Source organism: Dermacentor albipictus, chromosome 1, assembly GCF_038994185.2.
Source record: "Dermacentor albipictus isolate Rhodes 1998 colony chromosome 1, USDA_Dalb.pri_finalv2, whole genome shotgun sequence".
Taxonomy (NCBI): Eukaryota; Metazoa; Arthropoda; class Arachnida; order Ixodida; family Ixodidae; genus Dermacentor; species Dermacentor albipictus.
This window is the reverse complement of record NC_091821.1, coordinates 88,313,153-88,331,532: the sequence shown is the minus strand read 5'-3', so window position 1 is coordinate 88,331,532 and position 18,380 is coordinate 88,313,153. Positions and strand designations below refer to the sequence as shown.

Below are 18,380 nucleotides of genomic sequence, written 5' to 3'. Positions count from 1 at the left end.
CCGCCATTTTGCAAGAGTAAAACAACGCCTCGAGGAGTAAATCGGCCCTTTTACTCCTGTGGTACTCTCCCCAGTTTTTAGAGTGTACGCATTGCTAAGAATTGAAAGCATCTGATTGCGCAGACTCTCGTGCGAAAAGCTTTATTTCGCTATGCTATATTACTTCTGGATAATTTTTTTCAAATGCTCCCAAAGCGTTGAAAAACGCAAAACGATACATTTAGCCGAATTTACGAAGCTTTCCGTTCGTGAGAGATTTTGACCTTGCCCGGCCGCTTTCGCCAATATTGCGTCCGACATCTCGACTGATTCGCATCTGCTCCTAGGGACAAGTTTTTTTGTGTGTGTGTGTGTGTGTGAATAAATTCCTTTAAATTTTCTCAGTTGTTCTTTTTTTTATGCATTTAAATATTTTCCGGAATTCTGCACCTCCAGCTTGTATAATCACTTACAATATGCCGCCGATATGTTATGTGTCGCGTTAATCAACATGCTCGCACTTATCTGCACAGTAAACCACCCTCAGCCTCTGCTTCAAATTAACTGGACATTTTGGCACTGGATTCGAGTCAGCTTCCCTTAAGGGCAGTAAACGTAAACGCGCGCTGCCCAGATAGTCGTTATTTTATATTCTTCACGCACAACACTTTTTTTTCTTTTAGCACGTCGGCTGCTGCACGCCCACGGAACGACATCAGGCCTAACTGGGGAATGACAGAAATGAAATATTCTGCACTTTTTCTCGAACGCTTCTTCCTAAGTATTCGCTTGTTCGTGCCAATCTTTTCGTTTTTTTCTCCCTCTCTCTCTTTAGCAACATTCTCCGTGCATCGTCGTCGCGCCCGAAGCAGGCACACGAAACGTGATCGATTCCAAGAAACAGTCGGCCAATCGATCGGAAACAGACGCGCGGCTCCACGTCGGCAGCAACGCACGCGTTGTCGGCATAATTGGTCTTTCCTTAACGGAGAAGGGCCCCCGAGGCCCAAGAGGGCCTTGCGCCACCAAACTACTCATTTTACGCGTGCAACGAGCACGCGTAACGACGTACAGGCGCGGCGCAAGCAGCGGCCGCACAGTGTGCGCAATGAAGCCGCTGTGCAATTTACCTCGGCGGTGGTCGCAAAGCATGACGTGTCGGCAGCTGAAGCGATGCTAAACGTGGAGGCTGTTCGACTGACGTTATCGAGGCGGACAAGCTGTGGCCGTGTATCTTTCATCGGTCCACCCCATTTCGTTTTTCCATTCCTTCCGCTCTTCGTTATTAGCTCGGGCTTTCGCGCTGGGATCGGCCGGTCGGAGCGATGCACGAAGCTTGGCAAAATGAAATGGAACGTGACAAAACGCGGGCCCTGCTTCAGGGGCCCTATTAATGCCTTAGCATTATAATCAGAGTACTTCACGTACTTTCCACGGGCTATGTATCTATCTATCCATCTATGTTTGTATACAAGGGGTCCCAGCTATCAAGCACCAAGATTTAAAAATATGCGAATGTCACGTAGGTGGACAAAACCAAGGTAATGTTGTCTGCCGTCGCTTTTAGATACTTAGATGATTTCTTTGCAGTCTGCCTAATGGGATAATTAGTCTTAAGTACTTGAGCAAGTTCTCAAATATTATATTTAGATGAAACGTGTCAATGATAAAACTGTAGACCAACATGAAAATCTCCTGATACAGATTTCTCTTGCTCGCTACGTGCTACATAAAAGCTTTTTTTTTTCGATCGTGAAAGAAGCCTGCGAATACTCGCAAAATTGCCGCGCGACTGGCCGCTCGAGGCACACTGCGTGTATTCGCGGGCCACTTTCACGTTAAAAAAAAACAAAAACAAAAAAAACACCGTTATGTAGCACAGGCACGTACCCAGGATTTTTTTCGGGGGGGGGGGGGGGAGGGCAACCCAAGGTAATATTTCTATGCAAATGAGGGAGGCGGTACCTTTACTAGTACAAATGTGAATAACGCCCACAGCTCGCCATAAAGAAGCGTAAACCCCCAAAAGAGAATTGAAATCACATGTATCTCATAGGTATGCCTGTGAGTTACACCTCGCCTTTACTTGGAAAACAAAAAACTACATCAAATGGACTCGCGCATGAATGATGCACAGGAAGAACACTACCAAGAACGAATGAACAAGCGGAAGTGTAAAATAAAGATTTCTAGTAGCGTTTTATAAATTATCTCTGGAAGAATGATAGAGAAATATGTATTCACGGGACAATCACAGTTCTTTTGCATCCCTCGTTTACTGCTCTACCAAGTGCGAAAACCGACTTGTGTTGTTATTTGGGAAGTTTTGTAACGATGCATGGTCACCTGTCCCATACAACCGCGTAGAGCAGAGGCCGCAGCGGTTCTAGACGTACTGCGCCCAACGCCGAAGGTTAGAAAAACAGCCACATTAGCACAGCAGAGAAGTGGCTACGTCAGGCGGCTCGAATGATAAGTGTAGAAGCGTCATTCAAAATACAGGGAACCATTCTCCACTTCCAGCGGCGTTTTCTCTACTTCCTTTTTAAATAAGGAGATGTTGATTCAAAAATATTTTCACAAACAACGGTCACATTTGTTAATTTTCGCCTTTGCTTTCTGTTTGGCTGTTGCGTTGGCTCTCTCCCTTAGTAGATTGCTTAATTTCTGAACTCCTTGCGACTCTTGTTTCCAGTTGCCAATTTTGCACGAAAATTGCTGTACAATTAGGGAAAAGCTAGACGAGGTATTGTACCTATCTTTAGAAAGGAAGACCGCCTGACACTAGGAAATTACCGTCCTATTTCACGAACTTCGCAATGCTGTAAAATTATTGAACATATCATGGCTACTAGTATAACAAACTTCCTCGAGCACTGCTGATTGACCAAATATCAGTATGGATTTCGGAAAGGATTGTCAACCGTAGCTCAATTCGTCACAATGATTTCATTCTCTGGCATTGACCCTCGATAGACACGGTAGGATAGATATGTTTTTCTTGGATTTTTGCAAAGCCTTCAATAAAGTTCCTCATAGTAAACTCATTTTCAAACTTGAAACAATAGGCATTCCACAAATACTTGTTTGGATTTCAGCCTACTTGAATAATCGCAAACAATACGTTGATGTAGCGGGTCAATACTCCGGCTGTCTTCCGGTCACATCCGGTGTACCTCAGGGCAGCGTGCTAGGCCCTTTGCTCTTTATATTGTATATTAATGATATTGTTGATGTTGTTCGCCTTGGTGCAGAGATAAGATTGTTTGCTGATGATCGTGTTTTGTTTCAAGAAATTAGTTCCACTAACGATTACAACGATCTCAACACTACTCTGGGCAATATGCATCAATGGTGTATAAAATAGGGAATGACCCTTAACGAACAAATGTGTCTGCCTTCAAGTAACTCGCCAAAAAATCCGCTGTCATATACCTACATATTAGCGTCTTCACTGCTATAAGTAAGTTGCTATAAATATCTCGGTGTAACACTCACTTCAAACCTGTCTTGGAATCCTAATATTGATAATGTTTGTTCATCCGCCTTCCGCAAACTTTGTGTCCTTAAACATAAACTTAAAACTGCTCCCACTAAAGTTAAGATGCTCTGCTATACTGCTCTTGTGCGGCCGCGACTGGAATATGCGTGCATTATGTGGGATCTTCATTCTAAGCGCAACATTGATTGTCTTGAACGTATTCAGAAAAAGGCCGTAAGGTTTATTTTAATAAATTTTCACCATTGGACTCACCTTCTGGTTGAATGCAAGCAAATGGCGTTCCCCTATTACAGGTACCAAGGCAAAAATTTAGATTACAGTTTGTTTCTCAACTCTTGGAAAACAAACTAGCGCTAGATGCATCAACATATTTGTCACCCTTAACTAGCAGGCCCACCCGACACCCTTCGCCTGTTACAGACCAATACATACCCCTCCCTCACACGCTATCACACCATACACCCCGACATCTACCCAAGCCAGACGTGCAAGGTCTGTAAAATTCAATCACCAACACTCGCCCACATGCTATGGGAGTGCAAACATCAATCCCCAGATCTTAATCCCGTGACCCTCTCGTCGAGATGGCACGCCGACCTGCGCAGCTCCCATCTCGACGAACAACTCTGGGCGACCTAGCAGGCTTAGGAAGCGGCGAAGAGGCAAGACCTCGACGTCCCATCGTGGGAGGCCGAGGCCCAGCCGACTGAATTGATGGTGCTCATTAAAGTGCACTCTCTCCCGACCCCGGCTCCTTCGCTGTGTTCGCTTGAGTAACGAACGACCAACCGGCTTGTATACCCCGTCGACGACTTCGCGCCGACGGCAAACGGGTCACAAGCCCTGACAAGCTTCAAAGCTGTCTTCACATGTCATAATACCGCAGATGCACACATTTCTTCCTCTCGAATCGCATTGATAAACTATAGTTTACAAAAAGCTCAATCGCCTTGTTTTGATTTCATTATTATTCTTATTATTATTATTTTGCATTCAGAGATGCTTTTCAAGATATTATACTTGAAGTTTATAAACGTTCGCGAATTCTTAAATTATGTTACACAGTGAATATCTATTTTTATTCACGCGTCGCGACTATTTCGTCTGTTCATACAATTAGCTCAGAATCATCCAAATATTTTTTTTTTTCACTGCACAATGTGCTGTGGCGCGTTTACTTGTTACTTTACAGTTTGTTTAGTTTGTTATGAGCTCCCTTTTGGACCGCGGCATTTTGTTATTTTAGCGCAATTAAGCGATCTTCGCACACCTAATCCCCCTACTGTAATGCTCTCGTCTAAATGTTGGTATTTAAATAAATAAATAAATAAATAAATAAATAAAATTAGACCTTTTCTCGAAACAGTAGCAAGTCTGTTGGATCAAACGACGGACGTTCAGGCCATCACAGTCGGTTGCGTGAGCTGAACGAAGTTTATTGTGAGCGAAACGAAATAACTCTGACTGGTATATATCATTCTATAAAAAAAATAATGATAAAGGGAACCATTATATACTATGCTCACACTCCCTCTGCCACTTGTACATCCATTCTCATATGTACGTCAACAATACTGATACATATTTACGAGTACTTTGAGGTCAATGAGATGTGGATTTCCTGTCCACTTGCATCTCGACTGATCGAGTGACACCTGCGCAAATGTGCACCCTCGAGTAAAATGTACACGAATCACAGACTCGCCGACAAACACGGGGTTTATTCGTTATTCAAACGCACAGACTGAAGCTGACGAGCGCACTGGAAAGTTCGCAATGCCTTGTTTGCGCTGCTGTCCTAAATTTACAAGTTACATTCACAGGCAGAGAAGTAAATTGGCATTCTCGCCAAATCCCTGCTCTCTCTCTCTTTTTTCTCAGAGAAGTACATGTTCTAGCGCCTTGCCATTGTAATGTGTGCGAGGTAACAGTCATAGGCATATACCTCGTCTGACGCCATGCAGCCCTCCTCCCTGCGTTCTATTCTATACGAGGCATAAATAGCGAGTTCGTTCGAGGCGATAAACCTCTCCAACTCTCTCTGATAAGCCTCTCACTATTGTCGGAACTGAAGCGAAAACTAGAGCTCGAACCAAGCGAGGAATCAGCCAAGCGACGCGGCGACCGAGCTTAGGTTCCTTGCGGCCCGCTTAATTGGGCGCCTTTTACAGTTCGCGGTGGCGAGGACAGCCAACGGGACATAAAGCGCAGCGGTTATCACGCTTTGCTTGCCACTAAAGGCGCGCCTGAATTATTCACATACTTTTCGCACTGCCCTTCTTTATTGCTCGTATATATTTGCTTCCCGCAGGATCTTGAAGGCGGCGCGCAGTTTTACGGCCACATTAAAAATAATGGCGCGTGCGAAGCGGATGCAACGGTTTCGTGGCGGTTATTTTACGTTGCCTATTTACATGTTCGCCCGGAGGATGCCATCTTGCTGCTTGCAGATATAAGGAGAGAGTAAAAAAAATTGCAACCAAAATCAAGCGTTTTAGGGCCAACTAATGAGATTCGCGCGATTTATAAGAACAAGTATGAGACAGCGCGCAACATTAATATATTTATGTAATCATAGAGGAGGTATACAATACATCAGCGAAGTAGGAGAGGCAGTATTTTTTGTTGTTTCGTCAACTTTTCTATCCGCAGTATTAGGGTTCAAGTAGTAATATCAGTACTAGTTTTAACGTTAAACCTCCCTTAGAATCCCTTTGCAGGTTCGTAAAATATATATGGTCCTGCGAGTAAACTACAAAATGATCAATTCCGATTGCGTTCCTCGAATATATATATAAAAGAATCGTGTTCTAAAGTATTATTGTGCTCTTCGCACACGATGGCACATTTTTGGCACGCACAGTAAGGAGCGAGATGGATAGTCCTCACGGGCAACCATGTTGCAAATCAACGTATACCACCGTGTCCAATGCGTTTCAACGATTACAGCTGCCGCAATTGGCGCATCCGTCGGCTGAGGGGTGACAAGGACGAATGTGCTGAAGTCGCGCTGTGTGTTTTGTCATTCTTTAAGTATAATTCGCAATCTTCATACGCTCGGGGAGTAACTTCAATGCGTCAGAGAGCGTCAAGGTGAATATTAGGCGCGAAAGCACAGAATCAGAGAACCGTAGCTCCGGCCATCGCTCCCGGGAGAAATCCTTTCTAGTTCTCACTCGTTCCTCCTAGATATCATATCAAAGATATCACTGGAGAGCAGAATGAGAAATTTCTTCCAGGAGTTCATATGAGAGAATAAAAAAAAAAAAAACGTTGACAGCAACTTTAGCATACGCTAAAGAGTATGAAGGCGAAAGCCTGCGCGCTCACGAGATATTAATTAAACCGAAGTTCTCATTCGAATGCGTTGTTACTTCCTATTAGTTGTTTTCTCCCAACAAATGTCGTGGGTTCGAGTGCCTTAATTAACTCGATCTTAATTAACTGTGTCTTAATGAACTTCACCTTAACGCCAAAGGTCATGGGTTCGACAATCAATGGTGGAACCATGAATTTTGGTGCCATTGAATTTCGGTCCCACTAAAGGTCGAGCGTTCGACTCCCACCAAAGGTCGTGGGTGGCACAATCAATTTTGGTGCCATTGAATGTTGGTGCCGTAACGCCGGTCGCTCAATTTTTCGACAACGCCGGACAACGGATTTTTCGACCCATGAGGCACTTAAGGCTTTCGCCTTAACAACGACGACAAAGAAAGGCGGGGGCTGAGCAACGATGCTTAATGGCATTATATAGGTCATCGCCCATTTTATAGGTCATCGCCCATCGCCCAGCCTGCTTACATAACTATGCAGTATACAGAGGGCGTCCCAACTATCATGCACCAAGATTTTAATATATGCAAATGCCATGTAGCTGCACAAAACCAAGGTAATGTTGTTTGCTGTCATTTGGAGATACTCAGGTTATTTTTTGCATTCCGCCGAATTACAATGTCAGTCTTAATTAATAAACTTCTCAAATATTATTCGGTTAAAAGTGTCAATGATAAAATTTTAGTGGGGCAAGAAAAACTACCGACACAGCTATCTGTTGCTCAATACGGGCTGCATAAAAGTGTTTTTCCGAGCGTGAAAGAAGCTCGCGAATAAATGCCACTTACTTCGAGCGGCCAGTGGCGCGGCAACATTGTGTGTGTTCGCGGGCTTGTTTCACGCTCGGAAAAACTTTCATGCAGAACGTATTGAGGAACAGAAAGCGGTAGCGGGAGCTTTGCACTATGCACTTTGCAATTCTATTTTGATGAACTTGCCTCCTTACTGTCACGCGGAACACTGATGCGCTGCCTGAGCGTTCCAGAAACTGTCCCCTAGAGCATTTGTCTCTCCACAGCCCGTCTGCTGACATTTCGGTGGTATTTCGGAGAAGCCCAGGCGGTCAAAGCGAACTTGGCCATCTCCACTGAAGTGTCTATAAGAACACAAGCGTAAGATGCGCGCCTCCAACTGCCAACAGAGAACAAGAACAAGTGGTCAACATGAACTATTCTGCAGCTCTAAAGCACTCACGTCGACAACGCTCTGACAGCGAGCGACACGATCCACCACCAGAGAACACTACTCATCTTGCCCAGGCTTCGAGTGACCTTCGCCGACCTTCTAAACAACGCCCTCTGCCAGTGACACGGCAACCTCACCTAACACCTGAACAACTACCTCAACATTCGCCTCAACCACACCTGTCATCCCAGCGACCATCTCAGTCCGCTCTTCAGCGACCTGCTTCGAGCACACATGGAGCTTCAGCGTCGTTTGGTGATTACGCGTCTTTACCCGTGGCACAGATGATCCTGCCCATGCTATTCACAGCTCTGCGTGCAATTCTCAGCGCCATTCCACACGCAAACAACCTTCCAGAGGTAAAAGCACTGCTTTCTATGGAATCGTTGGTGCTTCCACAACCACCAACAGCTCCACTGCAGGCCTACAATGAATAATCGCTATAACAATGTTTTCATATTTCAGTGGAATGCTAATAGCCTTCGAAATAAGTCAGCTGATTTCCGCAAACTACTAGCTCAACATAACTTTCCTGTTTTATGTATACAGGAGGCAGGCGTACGAGATGACTTTCGTCTTTCGAACTATGTTATATATAAATCATCGCGCATTGCTGGAAGTAGCAGAGCGATGTTATGCGTGAGAAAAGACCTTCCGTCCTATTTAATACAGTCGAGCGATATAAAAATACCGGAGTTCGTAGCATGCAAGATATCTTTTAGAAATAGAAGCGTCACAGTGATTAGTCTTTATCTGCAATGTTCTAGCAAAATATCAGTAGACAGCTTGGTGAACGTGTTTGGTATCGCGAACTCACATGTGATGGTTTGTGGAGACTTCAACGCACATAACGTCATCTGGGGTAGTGAATATAACGATTCCCGTGGAAGCATCATAGAGTCTGCCGCAGAAAAAAGTAATCTTATCGTGTTAAATGACAGCTCTCCAACGTTCTTGCGGGGGTTTCGTTACTCAAGCTGTATAGATGTCACACTCTGCTCACAAGACCTTCTTGATGGCGTTGAATGGTCAACAGACATAGAAACGCACGGCAGTGATCATTTTCCGATCCTGGTAAAACATCGCCTCATACGGAGTGAGGGGACCCGGCGCTACTCAAAATATACTAATTGGCAAAGTTTTCGGCACCAGTTAAGTAACTCATTGGGTGAAAACCCGAACTTTCAAAGTTTTGCAAATATATTGTGTGAGTCTTACAAGATCTGCACAAAGAAAGTCATTGTTCCAAATGAATACGCTGCAGTCGACGGGGAATATGAATGCCTAAGGGCAATTCGAAGACGCGCAGAACGGGCTTACCGCCGCAGTGGAAAGCTAGATGACTACAAGATGGCACAGAAAATTCAGTCAAATTCGCGCAGACGCTTACAAAAATTAGGAACGAGAAGATGGCGAGAATACTGCGCGTCGTTGTCTCCGTTTACTCCAGTTCCCAGAATATGGTCCGTTGTGCGATCTTTTAGTGGTCCAGTTACCCAGAGCCATCCCTTCCGAGCCCTTGCCGTAGCTCGAAGCACTCCGGAAACATTTGTTGCTGACGAATTCTGTAAACTTATATCCAGACATGGAATTTCATATACTTGCCTACAATTCGCAAGTTCAACAACACTAGCAGACCAGAAGGTTCGTGCATGCTTTATGTCACAACATCCTCAACTTGACTGTGAGTTTAGTTTAAATGAATTGAAAAGTGCTCTTTCGTCATGCCGTACAAAGAAAACCGCAGGCCCAGATGATGTTACGTATGTGATGCTAAAGAACCTAGGTCCAGTAGGAAATATGACTCTTTTGGAGATATTTAATGATATCTGGATAAAAGAGACCCTCCCGGATTCATGGAAATTAGCTCGGGTAATTCCAGTGCTAAAACCAGGAAAGACCCCACTTTGCCTTGACTCCTACCGACCCGTCAGTCTCACAAGCTGCTTTTCCAAGCTAATGGAGAAGATGATAGACAGTCGATTGCAATGGTGGTGTGAACACACAAATGTGTTTTCCGACCACATGACCGGATTTCGACAAAATCGGGGTACAGTGGATGCAGTATTAGACATAGCCACATGCGTCGAACATGAACGAAGTTGCGGAAATGTGACAATAGCAGTATTTTTAGACATTCAAAGAGCATTCGACACTGTAAGTCACATACACGTCCTTGCTGGTATGTTAGAGCTTGGCCTACACGGTCGAACGCTGCGCTGGGTATCAAATTTCTTGAAAGATAGAAAAATATTTATGGAAACAATTGAAGGAGAAAGTAATTATCACAGCATAACGCAGGGCGTTCCGCAGGGCAGCGTTCTCAGTCCGTTTTTATTCAACTGTGTCATAGCAGCCTTGCCACAAAAACTACCGTCTGGTCTACAGTATTCTCTGTACGCAGATGACATCTGCATATGGGCCTCTGGATCTTATATACAAGACATTCAAAGAACGCTGCAAGAGGGTCTTGATAGTATCGACACCTTTTTAAAAGAAAGAGGCATGAGTCTTTCATACGCAAAGACAGCCGTACTTCCTTTCACTAGACAACAGCTGAATAATTTCCAACTTACGCTTAACGGGCAAAGTTTGATGTTTGTGAAAGAGCATAAATTTCTTGGAGTTATTCTTGACCGCCAGCTAACATGGGCATCACACATCCGCGCAATTGAAAAGCAGACGAACGCAGTAATAAACGTACTTCGGCGACTCGCTGGCCCAACGTGGGGAGGATCAGTCTCTTCGCTACTACAAGTTCATAATGCACTCATAAAACAAAAAATTGCTTACTCGGCCCCTATTCTCCATGGATTATCGCAAACTTCCGAGGAACGTCTTCAACGTTTACTAGCAAGGGGGCTACGAATGTGTCTTGGGGTTCCGCAGGCTACCTCGAGTTCTTTAGTAATTGCTGAAGCTCGTCACCCTCCATTTCCAGTCATACGAACGGTTGAAACATGCCGACATATTTATCGCATCTTAACCCAACATGAGAAGCATCCATTAAACCTCGCGCTCGCCGAAAGAAACAAAAGCAAAATTCACGATGTTGTTCGAGAACATAGAGCATTGTTACCAAGATTTGAATTATGCAAAGTGGATGTTAGTTACCCTCCCTGGATGTTAACATGCCCTAAAATAGAATTATCGGTTGACGGGATTATATCAAAGAGAGACATGTTCATAGGAGCCGCACAGCAACTAGCACTCTTCCAAATTTACTCATTATATCCCCAGTACATCCACGTTTACACAGATGGCTCGTGTCATAAAAATTCCTCGACTTCAGCATTCGTCATTCCACATTTAGCGCTAGAGCAAACATTTAAATTATCCCGGGAGACATCTTCCACCATGGCAGAACTATTTGCAATCCTGTGTGCTTCGCGTTTCATAACATCAGAAAACCATCCGCAAAAATGGGTTATCTTTAGCGATTCGCAAGCCGCTCTCACATTACTACAGAGCAATAAGAAAAATTCTTTGAACACTTCGCTATTGTATGAGACGCTCAAAGAACTTACTAAAGCAAACGCAATGAACCACGTAATTGCATTTCAATGGATACCTGGGCACTGCAATATTCCCGGTAATACTGCAGCGGACGCAGCTGCGAATCGAGCGCACAATAACGCAGAGACAACCAATCTTCCCCTATTGCGTAGTGAAGTCCGTCTGATCCTGAGACAGATTTCTTGTCGCCTCAGTAAAACTACCTGGTTTGACCAGCAAACTAAAAACTCGGAATTATACTCTATAGACCCTTGTATAAACTTATCAATGCCGGAAACTCTAAGAGACAACAGAAAATTTGAAACATTGGTACACCGACTGCGTCTTGGTACTGCATTTACGAAACACTTCTTGTGCAGAATAAAACGTGTCTCTAGTCCGCAGTGTTCTTGTGGCCACCCAGACGAAGATGTGCATCATCTTCTCCTCGAATGCACGAAATACGCTACACAAAGAACGGTACTGCAAGCTAACTTGGGTATATTAGACAGAAGACCATTCACTCTTAAAAAGATACTTGGCCCATGGCCAACTGCGGGCCTTCAAAAAAGAGCACTTTTTGCTCTGAAAAAGTTTTTGGAGGACACCAACATTTTGGGAAAATATTAGGTACCCGATATTCGAATACGCTAAATGAGTTACATAAATCTTGTTCGTGGTCCATAATTGGTTTATGTGATGATCGGAACTTTTACGCGATATGTATGATTCTGTTCTGTACTTGCAGTGTACTACATGTGCTGTGTGTTTTGGCTGTTCAAAACATCTGTCTTTATATATGTGTACGTGGACTGAACTAATGCACAGAACTTTGCGACTCATGTACTGTTGGACCGTATAGTTTTTACTCACCCAGTGTTCTACTGAGTGTTATATTTTGTGTCACTATTCACCCTTTTTACGTAAATTTGTTTCGTTTGCCAAGTGACAAGGAGTAGCCGGTGCCACCATAAAGGCGCCAACCTCTCCTAACATTTTCACTTCAATAAAAAAAAAACACAAGCGTTTCTAAAGCACATGAAACTTCAGAAATCATCGTCCCGGTCTTGAACTTCGCTGTGCTTGTTTTCTAGACCATTGTGGACATTATTCACTCCAGCTGAGCTTGGACGAAGACGACATTGTTTCGACCCACGTCCTATTCTGGTGTCCTCTCCCTAGACGGCTCAACGCTGCTTGTACCACGACGGCAGCGCTGGCTACTTTTCTTTTTCGTCGTCCTCTGCCACCAAACGAAACGCCGCAACAAGCTTCTGTGAATCCTTGTTAGCTAGACCTTTGGGACGTAATGATAAGAGACAAAAATTGTGCAGATACCACGCACTGTGGGAATCGACGTTATGCGAAGCATTTTGCCGGCAGCTGGCTTGGCAGCATTGTCTGGGGTTCCAGTGTACTTGTGTAAATCAAGTATTTCTGTATTTGACGAGAGCACAGGGAACTAGAATTGACGCGATATTGCGTACGCGTGACGCCAACAGCAAGACGACGGCAACGAGGATTGCGTGATTTCTACGAACGATCGAATCGACGTGAACCCGCGGCATGGAGGTGCGAGATATATAAGAAACGCACAAACTAAATGCTCACTGACGGCAGCACGTGGTATCACTTGGAGGACACAAACGGGTGACTTGACGGCGCTACTGTAACATAACCTGAAGCGCGTGCCAGTATGTAGCCATTCGGACGACTGGCGTGGTGCAGCCGTTCGCCTTGACCGAGCAGCGATGACGCTGCCATAGTGGAATGCGATGCAGCGGCGTCGTACTCGGGCAATATGTGCACCAGGAAAGAGCACGCCTCTGCGTTTTATTAAGCGGCCTGGTAACGACGAGAAGGAACGAGGAGGCTGCGCGTTGCTGCCCGGCGCCCGGACATCAATGCTCGCGGGAAGTTTGCTTTTCAGTCGCTATTTAACCGGATGCAACCACAACGCGATGTCCTTCTGCCGAGATTCCGGGATCTTCTTAAACGTGCCACCTGCTCGAGCACCGATGGCACGCGAGAAACAGGCGAGAGTCGAATTACGAGGCTGAAACGACGGTTCAACGACCATCACGGGATCACGTACACGAGCATACCTATTGTATCGCATCGCACGCATGCGCACTAGCAGTGGGCGCAAGCCGTCATCATGCCGCTGTCGGATGTACGATAGCGCACTCCCCCTCTTGCGGACTGAGTGCGCTATAAATGCCGACGCTCAATAAAATAAAAAAAAAACGGGGGCTCACTGTTCACTGGCTGTGTCGACGCTTCACTGCGGAAAGCTCAGAACGATACACCTATACATAGTCATCGGCCCATATTAGTAGACAACTTGGTCCACTGGGTCGGCATAAGTTCTTGTCATGTTAATGCCGTGCCGTCCATGCATGCGTGCATGTCATGAATTTATTTCATTCTAGTAATGTATGTCATAGTATTCATGGGAATCATGCCATGCCTTGACGTACAGACCATGGCAGTCATGCTAATAATTTTATGACATGCATGGTATGACACGTCATTACTGTCATACATCCATGTCATGACGCGCATATTCAGAATATATCAAGTTTACAAATGCATGTCATGTAATTCTATCCATTATACTCATATAATTTATGATATTCATGTCTTGACGTGCATGGCATGTCATTCATGTCATGACACGCTTGTCATTAATGTCAGTTCCATTTCCTAAGAAGTGATAGATCAGTAGATCCACGAAATGAATGAAATGGCATCACATGTATCACATGAATGACATGACATTTATGCCGTGATGTGATTGTCATGACTGACATAAATGACATGATGTGATGGCGTCGTGGTCACTTCTTTATGTGTATATGTCAGGATATGTGTGGCGATACATGCGTGAATGACATGACAAGAATGACATCGAATCCATGTCATTGGTCTCATGACACGCATCTCATTAATGCCATGGCGTTTATGTCATGTCATCCATGTCAGGTCATGCCTGCATTTCATTCATATACTGATATGTATTGAGTAAACGGCCACGACGGCAACATGTCATTCATATCACTTATGTCGCGACATACGTGCCATATGTCATCGATGCCATGATATGCCATTCATGTTATGTATATATGCTTGTCATGATAGATAGATAGATAGATAGATAGATAGATAGATAGATAGATAGATAGATAGATAGATAGATAGATAGATAGATAGATAGATAGATAGATAGATAGATAGATAGATAGATAGATAGATAGATAGATAGATAGATAGATAGATTCAAAACGCCTGGAGTTCCAAAGAATGTTTCGCATTAAAAACAAATAACGAGTACGCGAAAATACTTCAAATGTGTAAGAACCGTAGGCCCTTCTGAGCGGAATCTTAATCATGTGCGGTTAACCTTGATCGCAAAAAAGCAGCAATTCGCTAACGCCAAGAAGATTATTCCAAGCGGCACGGTTACAACAGAAGAACACCACTAAAAAATATTATGCCTCTTTAAGTAACTCTCGATTGCTTCACTTCCAAAGTTGCATTGATAATTGCGTAATGCGACAAGCGTCGATGAAGAAAACAAGGAAAAAAGAAGAGCGGAAATATTCTTCTAGCGCGATATACATTGCTACTGTTATGTTTGGAAACAACCCTGCGTACTATTGCGCATCTGCTGCACCCCGCAGGTTAATGAAGATGCCTGCAGTTAAAAAATGATCAGTCGTTCCACTCTGTGAAGATTGTTGATCAGCGAAGCTGTTTAGCACACGACACAGACGTGAAACATAATTTTGAACAAAGGTACGAACTCATTTATTGTCTTGATGGGTGGTCATCGTGACGAAAGGTAGGCACACTCATTTATTGCCTGGATCGGTGGTCATTATTTCACTCGCAACTGCAATCACATTCTTCGATAATGTCAAATTGATGCACGTACGCCGCTGGGTGGTCAGTTCGGCCGGATCGGTGTGGCATCGCAAGGGATATGTCTGAAACACGGAACGCATAAAGCGCTCCCTTTTTGGTACCGACACATCCACATTGAACTCAGCGACAACGACAACAGGGGTAGTGTCATCGCAGCCAATTCACGCAAAGTGAGTAGCCATATGAACCTTACAGGACTATGAGTCATCGCATTTATTGCTTGCTTACGTGTGTGTGAGCCATTGCTCACGGGGGTATGAGCCATTGACGATGACAGTTTTCGACATGATGCTCTGTATGCTTTATGCGTGATTAGAAAGAATTTAAGCCCTGTTCGCTTCATTTCGCTGAGTGCTTGTAGCTTCTGCCTTACGGGGCTATGAAACATTGCGCTTTTTGCTTGCTTATGGGAGCATGAATGCTTACGGCGATATGAGCCCCTCATGATGATAGTTTTTGTTCACGGAGAACAAGAATGCATAAAACTCTAGCTTCGCTGTAATAGGCAGGGTATTTCAACAGAGCAGCTTTACAAGCAGTGTCATAAGTGAGCGGCAAAAATGAAGAACACAATATAACTTGTTCTAAATGTATTGAAGTACGACATTTACCGTGGCTTCTCGAATTATTGAGCTAATGCCTACAACGCGAGACGTGAAGTCTAAAGAAGATTTCGAGAGTCGAAATGGCAACGCCTCCCGCGACGTTTTATGATCCAGGCTGTTTCAGTGGCGGTATGCATAGTATAGCTTCCTGCCTTGGGGAAAAATACGGTCTAAAATGATAGACCAAAAAACAAAAACGCGAAGGTTTTATGCCCTCTTTTTTCTGTTTACGACTAGGACTACAAGCGCAGTAGCCGCACGAGCGCAGTGAGCGGTAAAATCGTAACGAAGAAAGATGAAAAAGCACCCAAAAGCGCCGACCCCTCTCTTGGTGCGCCCAGTGCAGTGCAGGGTAGCCAGCCGGGCTTATCCTAGTTAACCTCCTCGCCTTTTCTCTTATCACTCCTCTATCTCTCAATTGAAACAAGTGAAGCGACATCTTAGTTGTGCTTCAATGAGCCGGTGCTGTTTCTGCTAATGGTTTCCCTTTTTTTCCCCCAACAGGCACTGCTAGCCACGTACCGTCTAGCGCGATATGAAGGTTATCGCGCGAACGGCGACCAAGAACAAGAACTGCGCCACGGTTGCCACGGCCCAGAATCCTCTTTCGAGGAGAGGGAGGTATCAGGCCAGCTTCCCTCATGCTTTTTACAGCGAATGTGTACATGACTAGGATCTGGCGGATCACGTCCGCGCGCAGACCAACAATTTTTCATACGTGCGCCGATTCCGAAGACAGTGCAATACCGGGCCGACCCGCGGCGGAGGTGCAGTTCGCCATTAGGGGGCCCACATACATATGGCTTCGGTGGTCATCCTTCCTCAGAGCGGAAGGGCACTGATGTTTTGCTGTTCCTTAAGCTGCAGTCACTCCCATCGGAGTAAGGCGTTTTCTCTTTCCCTGTTCTCTTACTTTTTTTCTTTTCTTTCTTCTTTTTTTTTCTTTTGTGCTTCAGGGAACAGGCCGTGATGGTATTGCGCTCAAAGTATGTTTCGATATTATGAGGAATTGGACGCTCCGAAGCTGCAGCTGGCGTGTGTAACGTCATTGCTGCCGAGGCAGAAAAGATGGGTCACTCCAAACAGTCGTTTCGGAGGTGACTGTTGTAGGATGGAACAGCGAACGAGGCAGGGCACAATGCGAAATCTTGATTGTTATTCTTCCGAAACGGGCCGCTAGGCACCTGGGACCCTAGGCCAGTCGACACTCGCGCGATAATCTTGAAATCGCGCTAGACTGTAGGCGCACGAAGCGCGGCGGTACACACTCCTACTGGCGCATATAAACAAGGGCGCCGGCAGCAGGTGGGAGACTGGGACCAAACTTCACGGTAGGCGAGGGCAGGCCAGTTACTTGCGCTCTCATTTGCATGCGCTAGCGCCCTCCTCATCTAAAGTGGCTCGATCTGCATCTAGCCGCGGGCCGCGAGCGAGCGGGCGACGGATAATGTATACGGCACTCAGGCGCTAAAAATGTACAGTGGCACAAGAGCGCGTGAAGTTGCGAAATTGCCCTATGCGTGCTCATTTTTTTTTCTTTCCTTCCCTACCTTTTTGCCCGTCGCACGGACACCTTTCCCCGTCGAGGTAACAAGTTTATTCAGAAAGACAGGGGGCGCACGCTCCGGTGTCCATTTGACGGCTGCCCCATGGGGAACTGTCACTTTCGTCAGAGCTTATTTTATCCTTCGTCCGGCGTTTCCATGGTGGACCTCGCGGATGCTCCGACATCCTCCAGACGAGATCGGGCGAGAGCTCACCGTAGCGGCAGTTGCCGGCGACGCAGCTGCCCGTCTTTACGACACCAGACATCGCCCCTTAGTCACGCCCACTCACTCCTCCTGGGCCTTCGTTCCTTAGATTCTTCGGCGACAGAAAATCGCGGTCATCGCTGCCGGACAAATTGGGAAAGAGAAAGGAAGGAAGTAAGGGGGGTATCGCACGTCCCCTTACTTGCACAACGAGCTAATGGATTGCGGCAGCTTGCCCGGACGGCGCCTTTAGTTTCTATATCTTACCTGTTCCAGCCGCCGCTTTGCAAGAAAAAGGGATAAACGATGCATCTTTTTTTAATATTCCGACGTTCGACAAAGGAAATAACATTCGGCAGAACCCATTTACGTTGATTCCCAAAGTTACGCGATAGCATTCGCACGAGACAGACACGTCATTGAACCTTCATTACGTGACTATTCACTGCATCTGTTGTGCACCAGAAATAACCCGCGACGGTGTGCCTGTTGAATAATGACACGTATGATTCCGCGCCTCTTAGCTGCGTTGCGTGGCACTGCGTGTAGTTCCTTGCTTACGGCGCTACAGGTCAGGGTTCAATTTGTTGCAGGGGATCAAAT

General features: G+C 45.3%; 1 protein-coding gene across 5 annotated transcripts in view; it reads right to left on the bottom strand.

The window, feature by feature from the left end:
- The window catches only part of LOC139048715 (uncharacterized), a 293,534-nt gene that overhangs the window by 126,176 nt on the left and 148,978 nt on the right, over positions 1–18,380 (bottom strand). Inside the window, exon 1 of one of the 5 annotated variants that reach the window (XR_011507864.1) lies at positions 3,734–3,767. The exons of the other annotated variants lie outside the window; for them this stretch is intronic. The gene's annotated coding sequence lies outside the window, so the exon portion shown is untranslated. Of the gene's footprint in view, positions 1–3,733; positions 3,768–18,380 lie in introns of those variants that run through there. 5 annotated transcript variants of the gene reach the window in all.